At 37.3% G+C, this 26,234-nt stretch overlaps 1 protein-coding gene across 3 annotated transcripts in view; it reads right to left on the bottom strand.

Annotated features, from left to right (window-relative positions):
- Positions 1-26,234, bottom strand: part of TBL1XR1 (TBL1X receptor 1) — a 167,093-nt gene that overhangs the window by 89,382 nt on the left and 51,477 nt on the right. The gene's annotated exons all lie outside the window — the stretch shown is intronic.

Below are 26,234 nucleotides of genomic sequence, written 5' to 3'. Positions count from 1 at the left end.
CACGTACACAGATAACATTCCAGGAATCCAGATGATGAAGCTAGTGAAAAGGGGAAAAAAGCTATAACTGAAGGAATATCCTAAGGAAACCAACCCTGAGGTCAGACTGAAAGGCAGAATGGTCAGACTGAACAGCTCTGCCATCACTGGCTATAATTTTCCACTTGCCTTTGTTATTTAGGTGACCCAGGAAAAATGGATTCAAAAGCTGTATATTATGATCCCAATTTCCTAAACATCAGACGTCCTCAATACCACAAAACCACACCAAACCCGGGTAAACATGCACGGGTGCCTTATCACACTCTTACTGCTTACTTCAGTTGAGTTAGTTTCATCGGTAGCATCATGGGCGTTGAATTCTGCATTAAATCTATACAAAATCATGACTGCGCAAGAATAAGACAAATAGTGATCAAGCACCCTGAAATTTGCCTCTCAGAGTAAGCCATGCAACTAACGACAATAGAAAACACAAATTCTCTTATAGTAAGCCACAGAGTTTTTAAAATTGAAGTTTGGTTTGGGCAGTTTCAGGTGTTACTGAAAGTCAAATTTATTTTTCAGGCACTACATCTACCCATCAGAAGTTTCCAGTTCACTAACTTTCAAAATGGGAAGAGAATGCAAACATGTGAAAAGGCTTAGATTCGAACTTGAGTTGTGGTACTAGAAAGATAATATAAAAACATATGGATAAATATACACTACTGTCAGTTGCTTTAAAAATAACAGTGAATATATCAACAAAGTAACTATAATTTCCTTTTCCAAAAAAACTGATAACTAAATTAATGGTGCAACTTATAATTTATGATGCCTTAAAAATATGACAGACCTGACACTGTTTTCTTCTTAACACAAAGCTGATAATAGCTCACCTTTTTTTTTTTTTTAAAGTAGTTTGGGAGAAAGAAACAAGTAGAGGGGTGACAAGAGGCAACAGGAATAGCATCAGGATCTAAGAAATAATAGGATGCAAAGAAAAATCAAATTTTGCCTATGGCCACATATGTAGGTAGGCAGGTACCTTAGCACTTAACAAGTTAGAAGAAAAAACTGATATAACTCCTACATCTTATTGGGTTTCTCACTCTTCCCAAGGGTTGAATATTTGATTCAAGACACCAAGAATTTGAACAGCTAATTAGGACAACACGAAAATCATTCTGCTGAACAATACATTCCCAGCAGAAATGAAACAGTTCTGCCAGTGATGCTGGGTCTTTGATTAAGTGTCCTACGGAAACACCTTGCAGATTCTAACCTAATTGTGACACAGTAGGTCCCTCACCCAGATTTAATTGGTCTAGAGTAGCATCTGCACATCAGTTGCAATGAAAAGCTCCCCCAGGTGATTCTAGTGGGGGTTAAAAACCACTGGACTTCGTGGCACGAAAGGGCAGAATGGGGAGTTTCACGAGTCAGATTCCAATAAATAATCTATGGGCAGGGCTGGGGGGTGGGGAAGCATGGAGGGATCAATTCTTTCAAATATTAGCATTGCAAAGTGACTAGTTCTCAAAATTAGGGTGGGAATCGTACTGTATCAAGTACATTAAAAGTTTTATTAATTTGATTTTAAGGCTAACAATAAGGAACAAAAGATAAATTCAACCTCTGTCCCCAGAAAAAGACTACAGAACAGAGAAGTTATCATTTAAAAACCACAAAAGGAGCAGCGCTGATACCTACATTTAGACAGTCTCCCGAGTGAGACTCTGCTACATGTGACAAAATTGTAAGTAGTAGGTAGAAATTATAGAAAGGTATTTTTTTTTCTGCTCAATATGATGGAAAACTGTCACACAAATCAATTGAAATGTTCAAACAAAACCTGGATCTATCACTCAGCACGACAACAGTGGCACACGATAAGGGGTCGTACATGTGCCCTCTCCAATTCCTTCCAACTCAGCATTCACGTGTACTATCAGGCCCACCAGTAGCTTCTGTGGCACCTCTGTGCAAATTAGACTCCAGGAGAACAAATGAGGAGGGGGAAAAAAAGGCTGTACCACAGTACAGGGGGTACAAGAGCCCGTCCTTTGGAGCCACACAGACTGGACTTGACTCCCAGGCTTGGAAACTGCATGCTAGCCCATCCAAGACAAGCTAAACTCCTGGTGCCTCAGTTTTCACATATGGAAAATAAACTGTTATAAGAGTTGAATAACTTAATATTTGTAAAGTGCTAAACAGTGCCTGGTGTAAGATTCATACAATCATTTTTAAATAATAACTATAAGTAAAAGGAGCCCTTCCCTCTGAAATGACGAAGTGCCATACCAGAGAAATGGCGTGGCTGACAGCGGTAGCCCAGATGTCAGCACCCACTCGTTCCCTTGGCCGCGCACTCCTACCCAGGGCACTAACTGCCCGTTCATATTCTACTGGGCCATGTGCCACTATGACTGCAGACTACCGTTACATTCCGTCTTTTGTGAGTTCCTTTAATTGCATTACTCCTCAAAACAATCGATCACTGATAAAACTTTTAAGTTAGAACAGATCTGGAGTGTGCCCAAACATGGCGGTAGTCCTGTGCAACCACACAGTGACAATGAACACACCTTACTAGTGTGATAACACCAGGTGACAAAAGGAACACACCTGACCCTCTCAGTGAAGCAGACAGCCTCTCAATCACACCTGAAAACGATATCTTCAACTTTCACTTTGTAATAGAAAAGGATAAGCTTCTTAACTTTTTTTAAAAAATTAAGAACATGAAAATTGTCATTCTGAGACACCTGGGTGGTTCAGTTGGTTAAACGTCTGACTCTAGACTTTGGCTCAGGGCATGATCTCAGGGCCATGGAATTGAGCCCTGCATCAGCTCCTGCGGCTGGGAGCCTGCTGGAGATACTCTCTGCCCCTCCATCTGCCCCTTCCCCCTTCTCCCTCTCCAAAAATAAAATAAAATAAAATTCTTCATGAAATCTTTTGAGCACAGAGAAAAAAAAAAATGTATGTACATTAAATTAAATTAGATATTAGCTTGAGAATTTTAAAATGATGTATTTCTATCTACTGCTGAAGGATGTAAAAGTCACTCTTATGTGTCTCTACTCAGTATTTCTTTACAGATTTTCACATGAAAAAACTCAGAAACTGGTTGCTTTGAGTTCGTATTTTTAAGATTGTTATAATCTACACAGTACCAATAAAGGCTCTGCCTTCAGTAAATCAAAACAAGCTCATTTAACTACCATGTTTCTATCAAAAAAAACTGTCAGAAATACTGTCCTTCAAGAAATCACGGCTATCCTGTCTCTTAATATAATTCATTCTAAACTTATATGATAAATGACATTTATAAGTCTAAAAAATGTCAATTCTCATCTGATGTTGGTTTGCCAAATTGGTTTCCATTTAACTTTTTCACCAAATTTAAAATGAAACATTTAAACAAGCAGATATAAGCTGTGCTGTCTTCCTGATCCACTCAGGACACACAAATACAGGGGCAGGGAAACAGACAGATACACTCACACACAGCCTCTCTTTCTCTCTCTCTAGGGGTCATGAAAAGAAAGAAGACCACCTCTCTTAAGTAATTTCAATTTACTTATTTCAATACAGAACACCACTCTCCTCTCCCTGCCTACCACTCAAGTTATAATAAAGTACAGACTGCAACTATATGAATACTGCAACTGCTTCGTCTGTTTAGCCACTCCTCAGCAATGGTCTACAGGCTGGCAAACTATGGCCAGAAAGTTAAGTATTTTTGGTTTTGCAAGACACATGGTCTCTGTCACAACTACTCAACTCTACTGTTATAATGCAAAAGCAGTCACAGACAATACATGAGGAATGAGTATTACTTTTTCCAATGAAACTATTCATACACACACACACACACACACACACACACACAAAAGGGCAACAAGCAATATTCTATGTTGGCTACTGAAATACCCAAAACCACCCAAAATTCTACCGATCCAGGATGAAGCATAAATCTATTAGGTTAAATGAGCTAAAATATATTTTTTAAAAAAATCAAACTAACTGATGAAGTAAAAGACAAATTATTCAAGGATCCTCCACTAAAACTATGTAGCCACTCTATGGGAAAGAAATTTTCTAAGGCGTTCAAATATCATCTTATGTGACATTATACAGAACAATGAAGTTCAGTTAAAAAAATAAGTATTAAAACTTGAGTAGTTCTCTGTGATCTTCGGACACTTAAAAGACAGTGGAAGTAGAATGGAAAGAATAGCTACTCTTTCTGTTTAAACGTTCAGTTCTTTCACATCAAATTCATATAACCATAAGCATGTCCTCATCTGTAAACTGAGGCTATTATATAATACAATACTCTACAGAGACTGTGTATTCGATTGCCTGACAAATATGGACACAGAGTTCGGTTTACTGTAAAACAACAATAGCTATGATTTTAAAAACAAGAGAGTACCAATCCTATTAAGTCCCTAAAGATGTTTTCACACATACTACTAATAAATAGCAGCCAATTATAAATGCTTAGTTTAAAAGGACACAAAAGGGTTAAGAATACCATAGTATTAAAAGATAAAAAAAATTCAGGGTCTGAGCAAATAATAATAAAACTGTTTATGACTTACCAAGAGATTACAAAAATAGCAATGGGAAGTATTAAAAAAAACAAACAACAAAGAAAGAGAACAATGAAAGCACAGAGTACCAGACTAGTCCTGGAAATGAACCCTCTTCACCAGAGCAAATGGAAACAGGAAAACATGTTGGCCATGAGCTTTGCCAAAACTAGCTGATGTTCATCAAGTAGTGGGCGAGAAGAAATGAGAATTGTTATGCATATTTTAAATTAAGAGCAAAGGAGCTTGTATTTTAGCTTTCTGACATAGTTTAATGACAACTGGACACCAAAAATCACTTCTATAATGTAAACTAAAATGTTGTAGCAAAAGATATTTTTTACATTTTTAAACAACCATAAGTCATAATATAATTAACAAATACAGAAAAGAAACAAACTGTGTATTTGTAATTATTTTTTAAATCAACTTCATAAATCTATAGACAGAATTGCATTTAAAACAAAATATCAATTTTCTTATCTTTTCCCAATTCTCTAATATCGAAGCAACTAAAGATTCCATCAACAACAAAGGACCTACATACTAGAAATGAACTCCCTCCATTAGTGATGCTTTAGTTACTCAAGAAAACAGAAACCAAAAAGCCAGATTCTTCGTCAGGAAATTAGGAAGCAACGTAATTTAAAGCCTATGTCTTTGTTTTTTGTTTTTTTTTTTTTTTAAAGATTTTATTTATTTATTCGACAGAGATAGAGACAGCCAGCGAGAGAGGGAACACAAGCAGGGGGAGTGGGAGAGGAAGAAGCAGGCTCATAGCGGAAGAGCCTGATGTGGGGCTCGATCCCATAACGCTGGGATCACGCCCTGAGCCGAAGGCAGACGCTTAACCGCTATGCCACCCAGGCGCCCCTTAAAGCCTATGTTTTATCTCTCAGCCAAGTTCGATGGCAGAACCGTCATTGCTGCTGTTGCTTTTACTGACTGTAAGAGTTGTCCCACCATAGACAAGAGAACTGTGGGGAGAAAGGAGGAAAAGAGAGGGGAAGAAAAGTTTTACTAACCTTTCTACTAGAATGTTAATTTTTAAAGTTAGTCCTTTACTAACAGTGGAACAAAACTTACTGAAATACATTAATAAATAATGATCTTTGCCCTGGCAGAATTTGAATTCCAGCATAATTTAGAATTAAGTGTTATGTACAAGGTGACAAGCTATGAAAAAGGAAAAGGTCCAAGGAGGGTGAGGGGTTCCGGAGTTTTCTGTGAGGAGGGGGTGGTGCCCCCAGGTTGCAGCAGTAAGTAGGATGCTCAGAACAAGTTTGTGTATCAAGCGAGAGCAACACGATACTCAAGAAGCTACTGTATGTTCTATGTTCTGTATGCAGGCAGTCACGCATGAAGATGTGCCTTACCTTCATGCTGTCACCTTAATGTCATTTTCATGTTTGTTGGAAGCCATACCTGGAACATCCATATTTACCAAATAGGGCATTTATGTTTCAATTACTCTAATGTTTTCTCTAACTATCCGTTCTTGCCTATAGCTCCTGTACATCATAAAGCTGTAATTCTAAGATAAATATTAGGCATTACAGATGACAGATTTATCTAAATACTTAGCATTATAGGGGCACCTGGCTGGCGCAGTCAGACCATGAGACTCTTGACCTTGGGGTCGTGGGTCTGAGCCCCATGTTGGGCATAGAGATCACTTGAAAAAAAATTTTTTAAATAAAATTTAAAAATTTAAAAATAATAAATATTTAGTACTATAATATTATGGAGGTCATCATAAATGTTATCAAATGAGAAAGAAGATATGCTAAATTAAAAAACTTTTGTAGGGATGCTTAGGTGGTTCAGTTGGTTAAGTGTCTACCTTTGGGATCCCTCCTACATTGTTGGTGGGAATGCAAGTTGGTACAGCCACTCTGGAAAACAGTGTGGAGGTCCCTTAAAAAGTTAAAAATTGAGCTACCCTATGATCCAGCCATTGCACTACTGGGTGTTTACCCCAAAGATACAGACGTAGTGAAGAGAAGGGCCATATGCACCCCAATGTTCATAGCAGCAATGTCCACAATAGCTAAATCGTGGAAGGAGCCGAGATGCCCCTCAACAGATGACTGGATTAAGAAGTTGTGGTCCATATATACAATGGAATATTACTCAGCTATCAGAAAGAACGAGTTCTCAACATTTGCTACAACATGGACGGCACTGGAGGAGATAATGCTAAGTGAAATAAGTCAAGCAGAGAAAGACAACTATCATATGATTTCTCTCATCTATGGAACATAAGAACTAGGAAGATCGGTTGGGGAAGAAAGGGATAAAGAAAGGGGGGTAATCAGAAGGGGGAATGAAACATGAGAGACTATGGACTATGAGAAACAAACTGAGGGCTTCAGAGGGGAGGGGGTGAGGGAATGGGATAGACCGGTGATGGGTAGTAAGGAGGGCACGTATTGCATGGTGCACTGGGTGTTATACACAACTAATGAATCATCGAGCCTTACATCGGAAACCGGGGATGTACTGTATGGTGACTAACATAATAAAAAATCATTAAAAAAAATAAATTAAAAAATTAAAAAAAGAGTGTCTACCTTTGGCTCAGGTCATGATCCCAAGGTCCTGGGATCGAGTTCCGCAGGGAGCCTGTTTCTCCCCCTCCTTGTGCACACTTGCTCTGACAAATAAATAAAATCTTAAAAAAACAAAAAACACAAAAAACATTTGTAACTGTCACCCAGAGTCTGTTTAGTCAAATTATTTTTTAAAGAAGCATTCTTTCACAGTTAACATCAAAAAGCTTTGAACTTTTTCAAGACACAGGATACAAAAACAAAAATAACAGAAAAAAATGCCACTGCAATGGAAAGTCTACTTAAGTCCTATTGCAGTTTAGACATAGTCTCAATTTTTAAATATCCAGCAAATGCTTACATTGTGCCTGGTACTGTATGTATTTACCTGCCATCGTAGGCTACCTTAAAATACTGAACTAGGAAAAAACAAAAAAACACAAATGTGGATACAGACCAAGGCTTCCTCAAATGCTTAAGAACTGCTGGTCTTCCCCCCTACACTGTGTTTAATATTCTTGAGTAGAACTAAAATAAAGAGACAGTGAGACCAGTTTATGAAAATGCACAAAACTAGAGCTATAAAGATTAGCTGAATTTGTTTCAATATTTTCCATTGTAAATTCCTGGAAAAATATTAAGTTAACTCTATAACTGTGCCTATTATCATATGTAAGACATAATTCTGGATTCCAATGAGTATTAAATGAGGAGTAGGTGGTGACAATCTGTGGTGATAGGGAAAGGGCAACAAAATCTTAAGCTCTTCTTCTTAAGTATGTAAGCCAGAAATTGTTTCAAGAATACTATGAGGAGGGCACCTGGGGGGCTCAGTGGGTTGAGTGACTGCCTTCAGCTCAGGTCATGATCTCAGGGTCCTGGGATCAAGCCCCACATCAGGCTCTCCACTCAGGCAGGAGTCTACTTCTCCCTCTCCTTCTGCTCTTCCTCCTCCCTCGCACCCCCCACTAAGTGTTCTCTCTCTATAATAAATAAATAAAATCTTAAAAAAAAAAAAAAGAATACTATGAGGAAAAGATCTTTCCCACAAAGAGGATGAAAATCTGTTGTGTGTGACTCTTCACTGGCCTCTTGATCTCCAGTCAGGGTTAATCAGACTGGATTAGACGAACTCACAAAACCTAAGAAGGCCACTGAGTTTACTCAGAAATGCAAGGATATAGAACAGGAAAGGACTATCCGGTAGCATGAGGCCAGACGTGTCAGCAGAATGTGCAGTCCAGGAGCTACTGTCTCTGCTCCTCTTCCTCCTACCAAGACCACTTCACTGCTCAAGTAGGAAGGGGCAAGAATTCACAAAAGCACGTGGAAGCTACCTCAGCTTAAAAACTCCAAGCTCCACAGAGGAACCAGTATCATTTTGAGTTTCACGGGCATAACTTCTCAGGAACCCAACCCGTCAAAGGACATGGTTCATTGTAAGAATGTACCACATCTTCCCTCCACATAGGTACTCTCAGTCCAGATCCGTTCACCAGTCAGGGGCCAGGCTGCCACACTCTCGTGCTGGCTGGTAATACTGCTGGACATGCTGCCTTTATCTGGTAAGTGAACACCGTTATTTATCCAAAGAAGGAGAAAAGGTCTGGTGAGTCCTTTCCTCACAACACACCTGGGGCCTCATTCCTACTCTGCCTCTAAGGCTGTCAGTGTTCTTGGGCCTATAGCTTAAAGCTTCTATGAGACTGATTCCCTCCTATAAGCAATGACTGGGTTTGACTGAACTGAACTGAGAAATACGGCAACACAGACATAAAACCAAACTAACAAGCTACAAAAAACCTTACAAATAGCACAGAAAATCTCTTTTGATGATATGAAGGCTAAATGAAGCTAAAGAAAAGCAGTCGAGTTCAAAAGGAAATTGAGGCCCGGAGGTTAAATATCATTACCAGAAATAACAAAATATGAAACTCTGCACTGCTTGCACACTTACTATCATTTAAATCTTATAACAAGCCATATAGTATTGTGTCTGTTTCAAAAACTAGTTAACTAATGCTCAAAGCAGTTCCTAGACCAAGATCGACAATTAATAAGGGGTCAAGTAAGTGGACACCAGATGCCAGGTTAAATTCTTAACCACTCTCCTAAGTCCCCTGAGTCTCTTTTCAAAGAGACTTTTGTTTCCCAAAAGTTTCCTTTATTCCAACGTGATAAAGATTTTTTCATGAAAGTTATCACTTAGGAGAAAGAGATCTAGATCCATATTCTCTGACTGCCACAGGTAGGAGAGAATCAGTACAGCAAGGATCACAGGTACCCACCAGAAGACAGCTTGAGTCCACCAACCAATAAACACTACTTTTTGTCACCCATCCCCCACCCAGTTTCCATATACTTTGGACTTAGAATATTTCATACAACTAACTAGTTCTTGAAATATCATGTGGATTTAATTGTTTAAAAACAGATACAGAATTCAGTAACTTCATCTGATAAGAGTTTGGTTAAATTTATTTAAATTACGTATCAGTACTCATAAGAAAGCATGAAATTTTAAAATGCATAACCCTCCTACTTTGGAAGTTTATCAAAACGTCTTAGAAGGCATAAAAGCACCACAGCCATTTCTGCAGCGAATACTGTGTTGCTTTTGGCTTCATCTTCATTACCTGAATCAAAAGCCTAAAAATCATCCTTTATTCTTCCCTCTGCCTCCTACGTCAGCCATGTCAAACATTAAATTTGGTCAATTCTGTTTCCTAAATATTTCTACAATGCCTGCTGGTTCCTTGAATCCCACCACCCACACCCCTCAATCTCCTTCCCCTACAACTTTGATGAAATCTAAAATCCAAATTATTTTTAACAGGCATGCATCCCAAAATTTATAATGGAAGCGCACTTGATTATCTGAAAATTCAGTTATTTTTTAAATTTTGAAGTGAAAGAGACAATAGTGGGTCTCTTTGTTGGGTCACTGCTTAATTAGGTATTTATTTACATAACAACTATTGAGTCACTTTCAGCCTCCCTGCTAACATAATGGCAATTTTTGTTCAAAGCAGCAACATGTCCACATCAACACTTTATCGGCCTTTCTTGTGGCTAGAGGTAGCCGTGTGAAACAGTCTAGCTAGTAAAATCTAAACAGAAACAGGAGTGGGGATAGGGGCTCCCAGCCATCCCAGCATGGGAGGCAGCTAGGGAAGCTTTTGTTTTCCTGTAAACAGGTAACAGATGCAGCACTTCTTCCCATTTAAACCTGATGCCTCCTGAAGCAGTAGCCATTTTTCAACCAAGGCAACAGCAACCAAGGCTTGATTGAATTCCTCACGTAAGAACAAGGGAATAAAATAATTGCAACTTCCTGCCTCTGGATTTTTAAACTAGTATTTTCAGTTGCATGAACCCAACTGGACATCACTCTCCCAAGAGAGGTCTCCAAAGCATTTCAAACTTACTATGTATACACTTAATTCATCTCCCATCCCAAACTTGTTCCTCTTCCTATATTCTCTACATCTGGGTATGGCTCCATCCTCCCAACCACCCAAACTAAAAATCTGGCTCTTTCTCCTCCCTTATATCCTACAGTTATAGCTAATCAATCATCAAACACCATTACTTTCTTTCTCTAGGGTGTTACTTTACAAGTACGTTTTAGTTCCCGGTGCCTTCATGACTTTGGAGATGCTACATCATCTGGCTAAATTTGAGATCACCTACATCCCACCTAAGCTCTATCACCACTGCAGATACTCATTTTGTATGTCCATCCCCCTTCACTAGAAGGTACAGATCTCGAAAGATGCCTTCTTCAGCTTTACAACTCTAGATGCCTAGAACAAAGCATGCATATGTGGTACAAATGTACCCCTCTCACAAAAGGGCTAGTGGTTAAAACAAAGACCTTATCTACACAGTACAATAGAAATCAGTAACAATAACATTGCTGGATTGTTTTTCACTCCCTCACAAAATAATTTCAGGAACAACGAAGGTAAATGTTAGTCTGATACACACCATATCTGAAATTCAGAATACCGGAAGAATAATTTTTGTTCCAGAACTATGGCCAAATATTTAGCAAGCACTTAGCTCTGAAATATTTTATAACCTAAACACATTATCGTTAACAATCACATCTTGGTGAAACATTTTAATGCTGCACTACTGTTTAAAATGTACACTCAAATTTGAAAACATAACAGTTACTCTTAAAAGCCATAAGTTTTGCTTTTTTAGGGTACACAGTTTGATTTTGATCCCACAGTTTGATTACTTTAGGCCACAGCAGAAAAACTGGGAAGGCTGAGAAAGGCTAAAGGTTTGCTATTTCTCCTTCATTGTTCTACAAAGACTGGACAGACTACTTCAAGAAATCAGACAGAAATCAGACAGCTTACAGTAGGCAGGGGGGATGCTTTCATTATCAGTTTCTGACCCTAAGGTCCCAGGAAGAAAGACAAGAAAGACAGACAAATTTGTTCTACTGGCATTTTAACATTGGGGGAAATAACATCTGAAAGAATATAGATGTATGTCCCTTACAAGTTTACTATAATGAAGTTCTTCTGCATTTTCAGATCTTCTAGATTTATTGGTGGCTACTATGAAATTACATCCCTCTCTCATACCTCCTATTACTTTTACTTTTTGCTTCCCCCCTCTCTAACAACCTGAATATTTCATATCCTTGCTCTCCTCTAACCATACCAAATCTTCTACTCTTTCCCACATGCATTTAATAATCTTAGGCCAGGACATTCATTTGCAAACTTCACAAAATACAACAGTCACACACAAACCTCTAGCTCTTTACAATTACTCAATTACATTAGCGCATTCACTTATTCAGTAAATATTTACACTGCTTTCCACTCTACAGCTTAATTCACTATCTACCAAATTAAGAATTAAGGTGGAAGAAACTACACAGAGAACTACAACAGAACCAACTGCAAGAATACTGTGACTTCACCACTTACTGAGCACCAGACATGAGGCTGCTTATTTAATCTCTCTTAACCGTTTCCTCATGTGTAAAACGAGGATTTTAACACTATCTACTCAGAAGGATACTGTTATGAGAACTAAAGAAGATAATGCGTATCAAGCATGTAATCATACCTGAAAATATAAAAAGCACTTAATTAAGGGTAGTCATTATTTTACCAGATTTTGAGTATGATGGGACACACAGAGCTGTCCTTTAATAGAACCACAACTTAATTAAACTATCAATCAGTACACTCAATCTAAATGTCTAGAATGTTTTACTTTGTTTCCATGAATGTTAATGAAGTTTATTTCATAAAATAGAAATATGACTTTGTTTTTAAACGGACTGCTACTACAGTATGACACATCCTGTCTAGATTAAATACTGGATATAAAATAGGAAAAAAAGAGAATTAATGGACACAAAAGCAGGAGTGGGTCAAGATTTTGGCCTCTAAAAAATAATACTCATTTTTTAATTAACACCATAACCAATCATCTATAATGGGTACCAGATAATCAAATGTCCATGTTTTAAAAGAAATATCAGTTTAATATTATTATTCCTGTACCCTGGCTTCCAAGTAGTTGCTAAGAATCCATAAAACTATTGCCTAACAGCAACATTGAATTCCTGGGAAGGATACTTTCAGTGATAGCAAATAATGGGTAAATTTAATAAGGCTTTCATTAAGCCTTCTCTCTAATTACACTGTATTTAAAAATAGTACCTTTATTTTGGTTTTGAATGTCATATAAATTACTGAATATCTGTGTAGCCTGAAATTATTTTCCTTCTAGATAGAATATCAAAAAAAAAATTTTTTAAGGTTAATAGGAAATAACTTGCAGTTTCCCATTCTAGGAAATTCCTTATAGGCAATGTAAGCTCTCAGTTCTCCCTAATGTTTGCTACCTTGGACAATTTAACATGTTCTATAAATTCTATTAATATGCATCTTCCTTAGTGTAGTAATAAAGATGTTAACAATTTGAATCAGTCTAACTTCAAATTCCACTAGCACAGTGACTAATTTTCTAATTTGAAAGAAGTCAGCAAGTCCCACTTGGAGCTTTAATAAATTCCACTTTATTTCCATGTTATTGATTGGGAGAAATACAGAGTAAAACTAGCTATTTCATTCAAAGGGCAGAAAACCGGTACTGAAGAGCAGAATGGGTTCAGCATAAGGTGAATTATCAACCAAGACCACTGAACATTCTGACCCCATCAATTTGCTATTTTTCATGCTGTGCTAAGTACTAAGCAGTCAGAAACTAGAAGGCTAGGGCCAATGGCCTTTTATACTTTTCTTACTATATAGTATATAAATTTTTAGATTTTGTCCCCCCTCACTTATTTTATCCATGTTCTCAGGCAGAAATTCAGGACATAATTGTAGAATGTTCAAGTAAGGACTACTGTTTAAACCACATTCTAAGAAACTGGTTCCATTCCAGGCCAATAGAGACGGCCTGTTCATTCAAAACCATTCAATCTTTTCACTCTCAAGTGTTCTTGAACATTCACTCATTCAAAGCCTATTTATGGACCAAAGAATTTACACCGTAAAGGAGAAAAGAACAGTGTAGTTATAACCATACTATACATGTAAAAATAAACTTCTAGAATTGCTTCAAATTCCAAGTCCCCAAAGAATTCTCTGAACTGAGAATGACTTGGCAGAGGCTAAATCTCCTTGAAGTCCAACTCTAGTCAGAGATGTATTCCTAGACTGAGGATAAGTCTACAAGGAGGACACAGAGAAATACTAGACTTTTGGCAAAGAGATCCTAAAGCTTATAATTTCCTAATAAGAGCACTAAGGATATCTTTGGTTCTAATATTTGGTCTTTGACCCTGCTTTCTGATACAGCACTCCTAAATGCCTTGGAATTTGCTGCATGTTAAGAGTGCCTTTTGTTATAAAGATGCAACTCTTGGTGGGATCCTGGATAACTTCAGGATGAGGGTTGATCACCAAAAAGACCAAGCCACGATTTAAAGCTCAGGAACTGTCAGCCCGCCCACCATCCTTCAGGAAGGGGAGGACTGGTGCCTGAGTTCATGACTGATCACGCCCTATATGTTGAATTCTCCATAAAACTCTCAAAAGTATGGCATTCAGAGAGCTTCCAGATTGCTGAACACATAGAGATCCTGTGAGGGTAGAACTGGCAGCTAGAGCATGGGACCACTGCGCCTCTTCCCCCGTACCCTGCCCCATGCATTTCTTCCACCTGAATGTTTATTCATTTATCATACCATTTTATTATGAACCGATAAATATAAGGGGTTCCCTGAGTTCTCAAAAATTATCAAACCCAAGAGGGGTCATGGGAACTTCAACTCATAGCCAGTCACTCAAAAGCAACAACCTGGGACTTGAGACTTCCTTAGTGTAGTAATAAAGATGTTAACAATTTGAATCAGTCTAACTTCAAATTGAACTTGAACTTCAAATTGAACTCTCCTCATCTGAAGGAGAGTTACATGGGACCGAGCCCTTACCCTGTGGGATCGGAAGCTAACTCTATGCAGACAATATCATAACTGAGTTGAGTTATAGGACACCCAGCTGGTACTGTGGAGAACTGATCGTTGGGAAAATTATTACCACCCACGTGGTGATCAGAAGTATCAGAAGTATTGTGTGTGTGAGTAAAGGAAAACACAGGAATGTTTTTCCTGACAGTTCCCAATATTTCTCCTGCCCAATAATCCTCTTATTGCATTCTCATGTTTTACACCAATCTACATAATTTTCTCTCCCCAGGCATTATTTAAAGAACACATATTTCACTAAAACATTATCAAGGACACTTCATCTTAAAAGTTGAAGGAAAATAATAAATTGTGCCTAAAGCTAATAGATGAAGAAAGACATGTTAAACAAACATATAATGATAACCACCAAAAGCAGCAAACACAGCTATCTTAAACACTGTTGTCTCCTGAGAGTAGGACTAGGCAAGAAGCCCCATTTTTTTTCTAAAATTTTATTATATGCGTTCATTACTTCTGTGGTATTAAAAAAAACGTATTGAAATTTCTGATTTTCTAGGTCACCCAGGGACAGGAAATAAACTTCCTTTATGCAGATAACAAATTTTGCCTTTTGCACACCCCCATGACTGGCTGTATCTTAGTAAAATTAATATAACTTTTAGGTAGAAATTCTTTAAGTATGGGATTTTACCAAATAAGATTTAAATTTTGAATAATCATTAGTATAAAATAAATTTTAAAATTGCTGCTTTATTCTTTTTTTTTTTTATTTAAGATTTTATTTATTTATTTGAGAGAGCAAGCACAAGAGGGAGAGGGGCAAAGGGAGAAGTAGGCTCCCCGCTGAGCAAGGAGCCCCACACAGGACTCAATCCAGGACCCTGAGATAATGATCTGAGCCAAAGGCAGACGCTTAACTGACTGAGCCACCCAGGTGTCCCTGGCTTTATTCTGTTAAAGGATGTTAAGTGTCTTTTCCAATTAAGGCTAAAAATGTGGCCATGGTATTGTCATCCAAAGGCATGACTAAGAATCCTAGACAAAATTAAAATGTAGCTTGTCATACTCACCCTTCCACGGAATGAAACAAAACCCATAAACAAAAGAAGGAGAAAAGGTGTAAGAATAAAAACTTTAGAAAAACTTTAAAGGACTTCATTTGTAAATTCTCTTAATAGGCTTACTTTCATGTTACGCTTTGAAATACGATTATCTCTTCATTCAATTTGAGTACTATCTACTGAGTGCCTACCATATGCCAGGTTCCCATTTCAGATGCTAAGGACAGAACAGTAAGGAAACTCCTTGAAGTTGATCATATAGTGGGGGAGGACAGATAAACAAAATGAGCATGTTGTAATAAATAGGAACTGTCTTATCTCAATTTCTTAACTTTTATAAAACCAAGAAATACTTATGTTTACCACTAAAAACAGGATTTACTGAAAGCATGAGCTCAGAAAGACCTGGACTGCCAGGTTTTGAAAAAAACAAAAAAACCACAAAACAATAGCAGTTCTATGAGTCAAGAATATAACCACTCTACCCAATTAAGTTTGTTCCCAGAACCTGTTTCAAATATGGTCCCATCCCGCTTATTTCTCCACAGAATAGCTGGATTCATATATAATTAGGACTTCCACAGATTTTATTAATACATCGGTAAAGATACGGATCATTGCCAGAAGAAAGGTTATTAATCCTGAGACAGACGTACAGAGAACAGTTATTCATATACTCTCTTTTTTGACTGCCACATGAGAGGACTGTTGAAATTTACTCTGAACAGACAATGGTCATTTACCACATGGTGAAACACAGCTAGCCTAGATTCTGGTCCAGGCAGCACTGGCTACCAATTTTGCAAACTGTTTTATTTACACTTCAACTTTCTTCCAAAGTCAACTGCTATACTTGAGTGACTGGGTCTGCAGAAGCTCCAGAATCAACCGACATGCAGAAACATCCCAAAGACTCTTCAGCCTATACACCCAATAACTGGCCTATGGTTCATCCTCACTCATTTACTTCGAGGTCATTGCATTGCTGTATTGTAGCTGCCCTTTCTTTCCACTAAGTTTTGGTATTTCTTACGTTAAATTTCCGGGAGAAGAGAGTTTGAGGTATCTTCCTCTCCAACAGAAAGCCCTTAGGCTCCCTGTGGAAACTAAGCAAAAACCACACCACCCCAAAAAAAATTTTGGACCAAGTGAATGTAGTTATATTCCAATATGCATCTCGCCAACATTTAAATAACTAAGAGGGTCATTTTTCTACTCCAACTGTAAATGCCACACATAATTATAAAGAGCTCAGAACTGATAACCTTAATTTCTCGTTACTCTCCAACATGCACCACTCCTTAACCTCTGATACAATAGGTTTATTTCCAATAGTGCTCTCTTTAATTTAGCATGCTTTTCTAATGATACTCCCTTTTCCTTCTCCTATCAAGAGCCTACCCACTTTAAAAGACCCATCTCAACTCCTTCCTGCTTAAAGCCTTCCCTTACTGCTCCAACCTATCAGTGATGTCTCTCCTCTCTGAAAATCACTGGTAATATGCCAAACACAGTCCAGACGGATGAAACAATGTAGCCCATGTCATACAACTAGCCAATGGCAAAGGCTGGACTATAATACAGACCTTCAAACTCAAAGTCCAAAATTTTTGTTTTTACCAATCTCCTCACTCTAACATTATTTCCTACACTAATAATCTGACCTTATCCCCTCTCACACTCCAGAACTTCCAATGGATTCTTCACACCTACATGGTTTATCCAAAGTCAACCCATCCTTCAAATCACAGGTAAAATGCAATCTTCTCCACTCAAAGTTTTTTCGACAGTTCTAACTCAGACTAATTCTCCTCTTTTCCAAATTTACTATATTTCACTAAATAACACATTGCGTAGCATCCTTTCACTTTGCATATATTATCTCATTTACTTTCCCAAACTTGCAATCAGACATACTTTACAAATGACTCTAAGACGTTAAGTAATTTGCTCACCTTTATACAATTACTCACAATACAGCTAAGATTTAAAACTATGTCACCACCTTCAAAGTCCATGCTCGTTAAATATAGCATACTGTAATTCTTTTTTTTTTAAATACACAATGGAAACTATGTGGAGATAATGGACAAGCAATTATTTTCCCATAACTATAATTCAGGCCTCACTCTTGATACTTGGCCCAGAATTATTTCAATTCTAACGTATAGCTTTTTCTTGTTATGTGACTCCATACTTTTCATTCCTTTAAAACCACAGTTAACATAATCTTTTTTTTTTAAAGACTTTATTTATTTATTTGACAGAGAGAGAGAGACAGCCAGTGAGAGAGGGAACACAAGCAGAGGGAGTGGGAGAGGAAGAAGCAGGCTCCCAGCAGAGGAGCCTGATGTGGGGCTTGATCCCAGAACCCTGAGCCGAAGGCATACGCTTAACAACTAAGCCACCCAGGCGCCCCCACAGTTAACATAACCTGACTCTGTTCTGAGGAAACAAACTCAAACTGAAGAACATTCTTTAAAACGGTCAACGTATAAGTAATAAAACACAAAGAAAGGCTAAGGAACTATGTCAAATTAAAGATTATTCAGTGCGTGATCTTGGCTTGGATCCTGGATTAGGGCAAAACAACTATTAACAAGATCAATAGGACAACTGGCAAAATCTGAATATGGAATATATTAAATAATAAGTTGTATCAATACTGTATCAGTGTTAAATTAAATGTCCCCTGAATCTGACCACAGCAGTTATGTAAGAGGATATCCTTGTTCTTAAGAGACACACACAAATATTTACAGGTAAATAATCATAATGTGTACAACTTATTCTTAAATGGCTCAACTAAAATAATTATGAGATAAAAATAATGACAAGAGATGATTAACAATATAAAGCAAATGTGCAAAAACTATCTATGTGAAAGATATGTGAGAGAGTTCATATTTACAGGAAAGCCGAAAAAATATATTGTTGAGAGGAATGGGTAGGCATATAGATTAGGGACTGGCAAACATTTTCTGTAAAGGGCCAAGGAGTAAATATTTTAGGCTTTGGGGGTCATACAGTCTCTGTTTCATCTACTCAATGCTGCCACTGGAGCACAAAGACTGTCTACAAACAGTAATTTAATGAATGGGCTTGGTATGCTCCAAAACACTTTATTTACCAAAACCATGTCTTAGTTTGCGACTCTTGAGACAGATGAAAAAAACTGACAATTGACCATGAGCTGATAAAAATAAACTCTTGGCTGAGAAATCTTCCTGTATGTACAGAAAGTTCATCTTTCTTCCTTTCCAGAAAAAAAGTCTCAAATTTGCCTTCACACATCTTTCTTCTTTCAGACATTATCCTTTACTTCCAAACAACATGCCATTTTTTTCAACCAGACTAAATTCATGTAGATTGCAGGCCGAGAACATTAACTTTCTCTTCTTTTTTTTAAAATTTTTTTTTATTACACTATGTTAGTCACCATACAGTACATCCCTGGTTTCTGATGCAAGGTTCGATGATTCATTAGTTGCGTATAACACCCAGTGCAACATGCAATACGTGCCCTCCTTACTACCCATCACCAGTCTATCCCATTCCCCCACCCCCCTCCCCTCTGAGGTCCTCAGTTTGTTTCTCAGAGTCCATAGTCTCCCATGCTTCCCTCCCCCTTCTGATTACCCCCCTTTCTTTATCTCTTTCTTCCCCTACATTAACTTTCTCTTTAAACCCTTAACTCCCTGAGGGAAAAAGTCTTATTGATGATTAACATAAATTTGGTGGCCTAAGAGGATTAGGCACCATCTTTCATCACTGGCTCTGAATTCAAGTATCTCTTTGACATTTGGCACAGGGGAAATGAACGAAATTCCTACAACCCCACTGAGCCTATTTCTTTGGAGATGTAAGGAAGGCAAGCCTGTTTTTGGTAAAGCTGCAATCACATCAGATTCTCCATCAGATTTTACACTATTTTTTGTAACTAAACAAGCAAAATCTATGGAAGTTGCAAGTAGTTAAGAGTCACAGATTATTGGAAACCTAGAATGAGATAGGGATTGAAGAAATTACAAAAACCACCTCAGCCCCAATCCCAGAGATGAAGAAATGAGAGTAATCCCAACATTCCAATTAATCGATGTGAAGTCAAAATTGTGAAGTACATTAGAAACTAAAGCATGATTAATATACTAAGTTTTATTCTATTAATAAAAGATATACTTAAATTACAATACATCTGTGTTGACACATTCACCAAAATTCTGCTTCTGGGCACAACTGTCAAATTTATTTATTCCATAATACGATGCCTACGAAATGAAATACGTTCTTTTTGGTCCTACAGAGTATGATTCAAATATTTCCTCCTCCTCTAAAATAAGACATATAAAGACACAGAACTGCTATACAAGTCCATGTCAACGCATCCAGAAATGCATGAAAAGAGCGTCACTCCAGGTTGGGGTAATAGAAGAGGTGAGATGACAGAACAGAGAGAAGAACATCAAAACATTCAGCACATCCCCTGAAAATTACCAAGTACTGACCTGAAGTCCTTAATATTGTGATGACATCTGGTTCCAACACAAATGTCAAATTTGGCTCTACACATAATACTTTGAACTCTTGTGTGCTTGAAGAAGACAAGATCTCTGACCTAAAAGGTTAGAACCTAAAATACTGCAAGTCCACCAATAGGGAAGGCGGAAAGAGACGTATAAACATTAGCAGTCTTTAGACGGTACATTCAAAAACAGGCAAAGGAAAAGAAAACCTGGATAGTATGCTTTAATTTTTTTTTTAATGTATAGTAACTTCAGGGGAAAATTCATATATACTAAAAACAATATTTTCATATTTTTAAGCATAAAAGAATACACACATTAACAAACATTTTAAATTTAAGCCTTAAAAAGCCACAATTATAGAAGACATCTTCATTTTAACAGGTTTGTACCAATTGCTCATTAAGGCATACGTGTACCAACATCACATAAAGAAAAAAGCTTTTGTTTGAAGCCAAGTATTCCCAACCAAGATTCCAAGGTATGCTCAAAGTAAGATTTTGGAATAATCTTTAAAATAATGGAGCGCTTGGCTGGCTCAGTCAGTACAGCATGCGACTCTGGGTCTTAGGGTTGTGAGTTCAAGCTCCATGTTGGGCATCGAGCTTACTTTAAAACAACAACAACAACAAACGAAGGTAAAACCTCTAAAGTTGGGCAAACAAGATAAATGCTTAAAACATGGAACAGGCTAAGCTCAAAAGTTTTTCTCTAAGGCTCAGTCCAAAACCTCACTTCAAAGAAATAAAGACATCTGATATTTTCATGTTCCCAATTCTATTTTGAGCATATAGTGTGAATCTTATCACTAAAAGGTCCTTAAATTATTTTGCCTAAGGGCCAGGTATTTAAATTCTTTTGCCTCAATCAGCTTATATAATGATCAGGTTTCTTCCAAACCTTAAGACGTACAATTTAAATACACTTATCATAAAAGTATAAATGCACACTAGTAAACTTTCTCCTTTAACAATTTGTACTCTTCTAAGAGATCATTTACAAAGTAAGAACATAATTCCTTGAATCAGGAAGGGTAACTTACAGATTTTTCTACAAAGAAAATGAAATCCCTTATACTATCACAATTTACATTTTCCTGCATTTATGCAAGCCTTCTTCATTTTACAATCTACAAATCACAACCATGCCTAAATTTAACGTTAGACTAATACTCTTGCTACTGTGCCTCATCACCACTCTTCATTATGTTTTCCAACAAGGTTGGAGATGTGCACATACACATACACAAAAATACACACTAACTCATGCAATAAGACTAATTTTCAGAATAATCCATGATAATGTTAGCTAACCAAAGAGTATCATTTAGTCATGTAATCCTTCAAGACAATAATCTATTTTCACTCACCCTCATTCTCCTACTTGACAGAAGTCTGGAAAAAGATGAACCCTGAAGAGAAAACCCTTCACAACTGTGAAAGCAAACTACAATAGGAAAATTAAAAACCTACAACAAACTTCGTTCTATGCAGAAATCCATTCTGTAATTTTAACGACAAAATGATGCATCATTCAACCTCTGTTTGAGCTCCTCCAATGTTGAGTGCTTCTGTCTAAGGGTGCTATTTTGCTACATTATTAGACAGCTCTAATTGTTTCAAAGTTCTTTCTTCTAGGATTCAAATGTATTTACCTGAATTCATACTCAGACCTTCTGGAGCTATAGACCAAAAAGGCCTAACTCTACTTTAAATGAGAATCTTTAGCTACTGGAAGGATTTTCTCCTAGTCTCTCACCCCCAAGTGTTCTATTTCCCATTTTAAAAAATTTGTGACATAACAATTACAAAAACCTGCTCCAGTTTGTGTCCTTCTAAAAATATGGCTCCTAAAACAGAACACAGTGCTTTATTCACAGCATCTTTTCAATAGTTAGTAAATGTATTCCTTTCTGGACAATGGGGTAGGAGTAGTCAGTAAAACTCAGAATCTCTTCAACTACAAAAAAGATTTAGAAAGTATAGATAAAAATTCACAAAAATCTGCCACTATAAGAAATGGGTGCTGGGACAAGTGGATATCCACATGCAAAGGAATGAAACTGGAACCCTACTCCATAATATATAAAAAAAAAATTACCTCAAAATGGATCAAAGATCTAACTAAGTGACTCTGGATTAGGCAATGGTTAGATGGGACACCTAAAGCACAAGCAACGAAATTTAAAACCTTTTCACTCCAAAGGACACTGCAAAGAAAGTGAAAATTCACAGAAGAAAATTTTTGCACAACATGATAATGGACTTGTGTCTAGAACATATAAAGAAATAGTACAACTCAATACTAAGACAGCAAACAACCTAATTTTAAAATGGGCCAAATATCTGAATAGCTAGTCCACCAAACACAATATACAAACGGTCAATATGCACATGATCATACCTTCAACATCACTAGCCATAAGGAAAACACAAATCAAAACCGCAATAAGATACCACCTTCACATCCACCAGAAGGGCTAATGAAAGAAAAGGACAACAATAATGGTGGTTGAGGGGCACCTGGGTGGTTCAGTTGGTTAAAAGTCTGACTCTTGATTTCAGCTCAGGTCATGATCTGAGGGTTGTGGGATCCAGCCCTATATTGGGCTCTGCACTCAGGAAGGAGTCTGCTTGTCCCTCTCCCTCTGCTCTTCCTCATGTTCTCTCTAGCTCTCTAAAATAAATAAATAAAATGTAAAAATAATATAATAATGGTGGTTGAGGATGTGGTCAAACTGGAACCCTCAAACACTGCTGGTCAAAATGTAAAAATCAGGGGTGCCTGGGTGGCTCAGATAGTTAAGCGTCAGCCTTCGGCTCAGGTCATGATTCCGGGGTTCTGGGATCAAGCCCCACGTCCAGCTCCTGGCTCAGCGGGGAGCCTGCCTCTCCCTCTCCCTCTGCCTCTCCCCCTGCTCATGCTCTCTCTCTCTGCATCTCTATGTCTCAAATGAATAAATAAAATCTTTAAAAAAAAGTAAAATGCAGCCACTTTTGAAAAGTCTGGCAGTTCCTCAATGAGATTTTTTTTTTTTTTAAGATTTTTTATTTATTTATTCGACAGAGATAGAGACAGCCAGCGAGAGAGGGAACACAAGCAGGGGGAGTGGGAGAGGAAGAAGCAGGCTCATAGCAGAAGAGCCTGATGTGGGGCTCGATCCCAGATCGCCGGGATCACACCCTGAGCCGAAGGCAGACGCTTAACCGCTGTGCCACCCAGGCGCCCCCCTCAATGAGATTTTAATTAGAAATAACAAATTACAATTTCAAGACAAATTAGTATAAAATTGACAGGTGTCATTAAAAGATTTCATAAAAATAAAAAACCATATCAGGACACGCTTCCTTCCTATATATCCAATGACCACAATACCTCAGCTTTAAATTCTAGGTGACAATAAAACAGCAAGTGTATATGATGTGCCAAGAAGATGTACTAACAATTTTCTTTATAATTACCACTGGCAATTAAAATAGCCCCCTATATAATTTCCAGATTCCCACGTAAAAAAATTACCCTTCGAACTGACAAAAATTTTATAATCAAAGTAAAATAAGTTGGAAAGCAAGGACTTTTAATCAAGGTCACCAAACGGGCAATTAATCATTAATAGCTTCTAGAGAAAGATCACATACAAAAAAAGTAAGCTTTACCAAATAAAGGTGATACAGATTTTTGTCAAAATGTAATAATGGACTATAAATCCCTGGCCCTCTCCAAACAAGGTAAGGCTTGTTAAAGCAGACTGCTGGGTCTTCACCCCCTATTCTTTTGGATCCAACTACTAGGCCTGGGGTGGAACCAAGGATCTGCTTTTCTAACAGGGTACAGGAAGCCTCTGATGCTACCGGAGACCACACTTTGAGACCTACTACACTATACAATCCTGAATCATACAGCAGCATTCTTTTGAGAACAAAAGTTGGTAATGTTACTAATCCAACAATCAACTATCAAACATCATTAAACAAAACAGGTTATGTAATACAATTAAGACACATTAGAGCAGCTTTTTTATCTTTAGGACTTTTCCAGCGTTGTCTGCTCCAATCGGTACATGCTACTGTTAGCGTGCCCATAAGCTATCTTTCAAGCCCTTGATCAGCTCTACTGTATCCATGAAGGCTGCTCTCATTCTCCTAGCTGGAAGTTACTGCTCACGCCTTTGAACTTAAGTCCTCACTTGTACCACCCATAAGATAATGACTGTCAGCTGTATTATTTGTTCAGTTATCTGTATTCAAGACTTATGAAAGTTTCACGGTAGCCAACAACCATTCTTACATCCCTCAGAGCTCTCAGCACAGGCTCTCCAAAAATACTGACTAAAAATGTGTTCAGTAAATAATTAGGACCAATAACTTTCATCTCATCCCCCCAAAAAATGAAGACGCAGTAACCAAACTTCTACAGAGAAATGAAGTGAAAATCAAATCTTTTGTAAATAACGATATATGACGTTAAGTTATAATATTTAACAATTTATTTTCAGGTTTTTCAGGCGTAAGAACACTGAATTGGGAGGTTCAAACCCTAGCTTCAATGGTAACTTACAATATAAGCCCTGAGTTGATTAACTTACTCTGCTCCTAAAACGCATTCACAATCCAAAATTAGGCTGTTGTTTTAAACATTAATCTGCCATAGACAGATTACAAACAGTATGGGACCTGCTGCCCAAGTAGAAGTATTTCTGTAATGTGTTATTTACATTAAAATATCTGTTTCATGGCATGTATTAGACATGCTGCCAGCTGACCTAGATAAAGATGCTCAATTTGCATATATAGTTTCCAAGAATTTCCTTGAAAACAAGGTGGAACCACCATTATCACAGAATACAGCAAAGAATTCAGCAACACTGTAAAAATGTCTTCAATTTTTCAGTATCATGAACTTTAATTCTTCTACGATATTTCTATACAATCTCATTATATTAACTTTCATCTGCCTGCACATCTTTACACCATGTCTAATATATAATAAATAGGTTCTGAAGAAATACACAAAACTGTTTTTGTCCTTCATGATTTTGTGTAGTCCTCTTCATAAAGTTCATGAGACTATCAAGATCCACATCTGGCAATTTAGGAAAGAAATGAGATCCAGAGCAGCTCCAAGAACTCAAGTCCTAAGTACATGAAACACATACCATTTTTGCAATTCTACTTAATCGATGATGGACTCCAAGGTCAGAATGGACAATAAAAAGATCAATTTCTGAAACATTTGAGGTCAATTTAAGGAACTGGGGGGTGGGTTGTCTGTTTAAACATATACTGGCAGTCCTCATTTTGTATGGTAATGTGGTCATAGAAATGACCATGTGAGATGAAACAGCAAACCTTAATCAGTGGGACCTGTTCTGTGACCTTTAAAATTAACAAAACGTTAAAAACTCTGTTATACAAGAAAATACAGTAAAAGTATAAAATATTTTTATATTATATAAAATCATAAACATATCTATTATATAAAATTATATTTTAAAAAATATTTAGTATACTATAACTTTAAAATTAGAATCACTGTAAATCAAAGTGCTTTATCTCTTTGTAAATAACTTATCAAGTAGTTTGACCACATTTGTCTCCTCTCATGCTATAACTTTAATACAGAGCATCTATTATATTTTATACACATTGAGGAACTGTCATACTCCTTTTTGAGTTGGGACCAGCTTCTAACATTCTAGCCCTTGCACTTCCAAAGGTCATGAATGTCTCTGAAAGAGTCCCATTAGTGTAAAGATTTTTGCCAGCATTAGTTCCTCTGGAATATCAGCCTTTTCATCACAACGACTTTCCTCATTTGCCCTTAAGTTTGTTAAGTTCCTCTGACCACATATCCACAGTCTCTTGAACAGTGATAATATTTTCTTCTTATACCCCATTTATATTTGACTCAAATTTCACTGTCAGCATTATCATTTTTCATTTCTTCATTACCCTTGCATCTTCACTGACGTTAAAGTATGATTTAAGAAAAGTTATTGGATGATCAGAAAACAGAAGGCCTACTGAGGAAAA

Source organism: Ursus maritimus, unplaced genomic scaffold, assembly GCF_017311325.1.
Source record: "Ursus maritimus isolate PB19 unplaced genomic scaffold, ASM1731132v1 scaffold_4, whole genome shotgun sequence".
Taxonomy (NCBI): Eukaryota; Metazoa; Chordata; class Mammalia; order Carnivora; family Ursidae; genus Ursus; species Ursus maritimus.
Note: the sequence above shows the minus strand (reverse complement) of the source record. Positions and strands in the feature narration are given on the sequence as shown.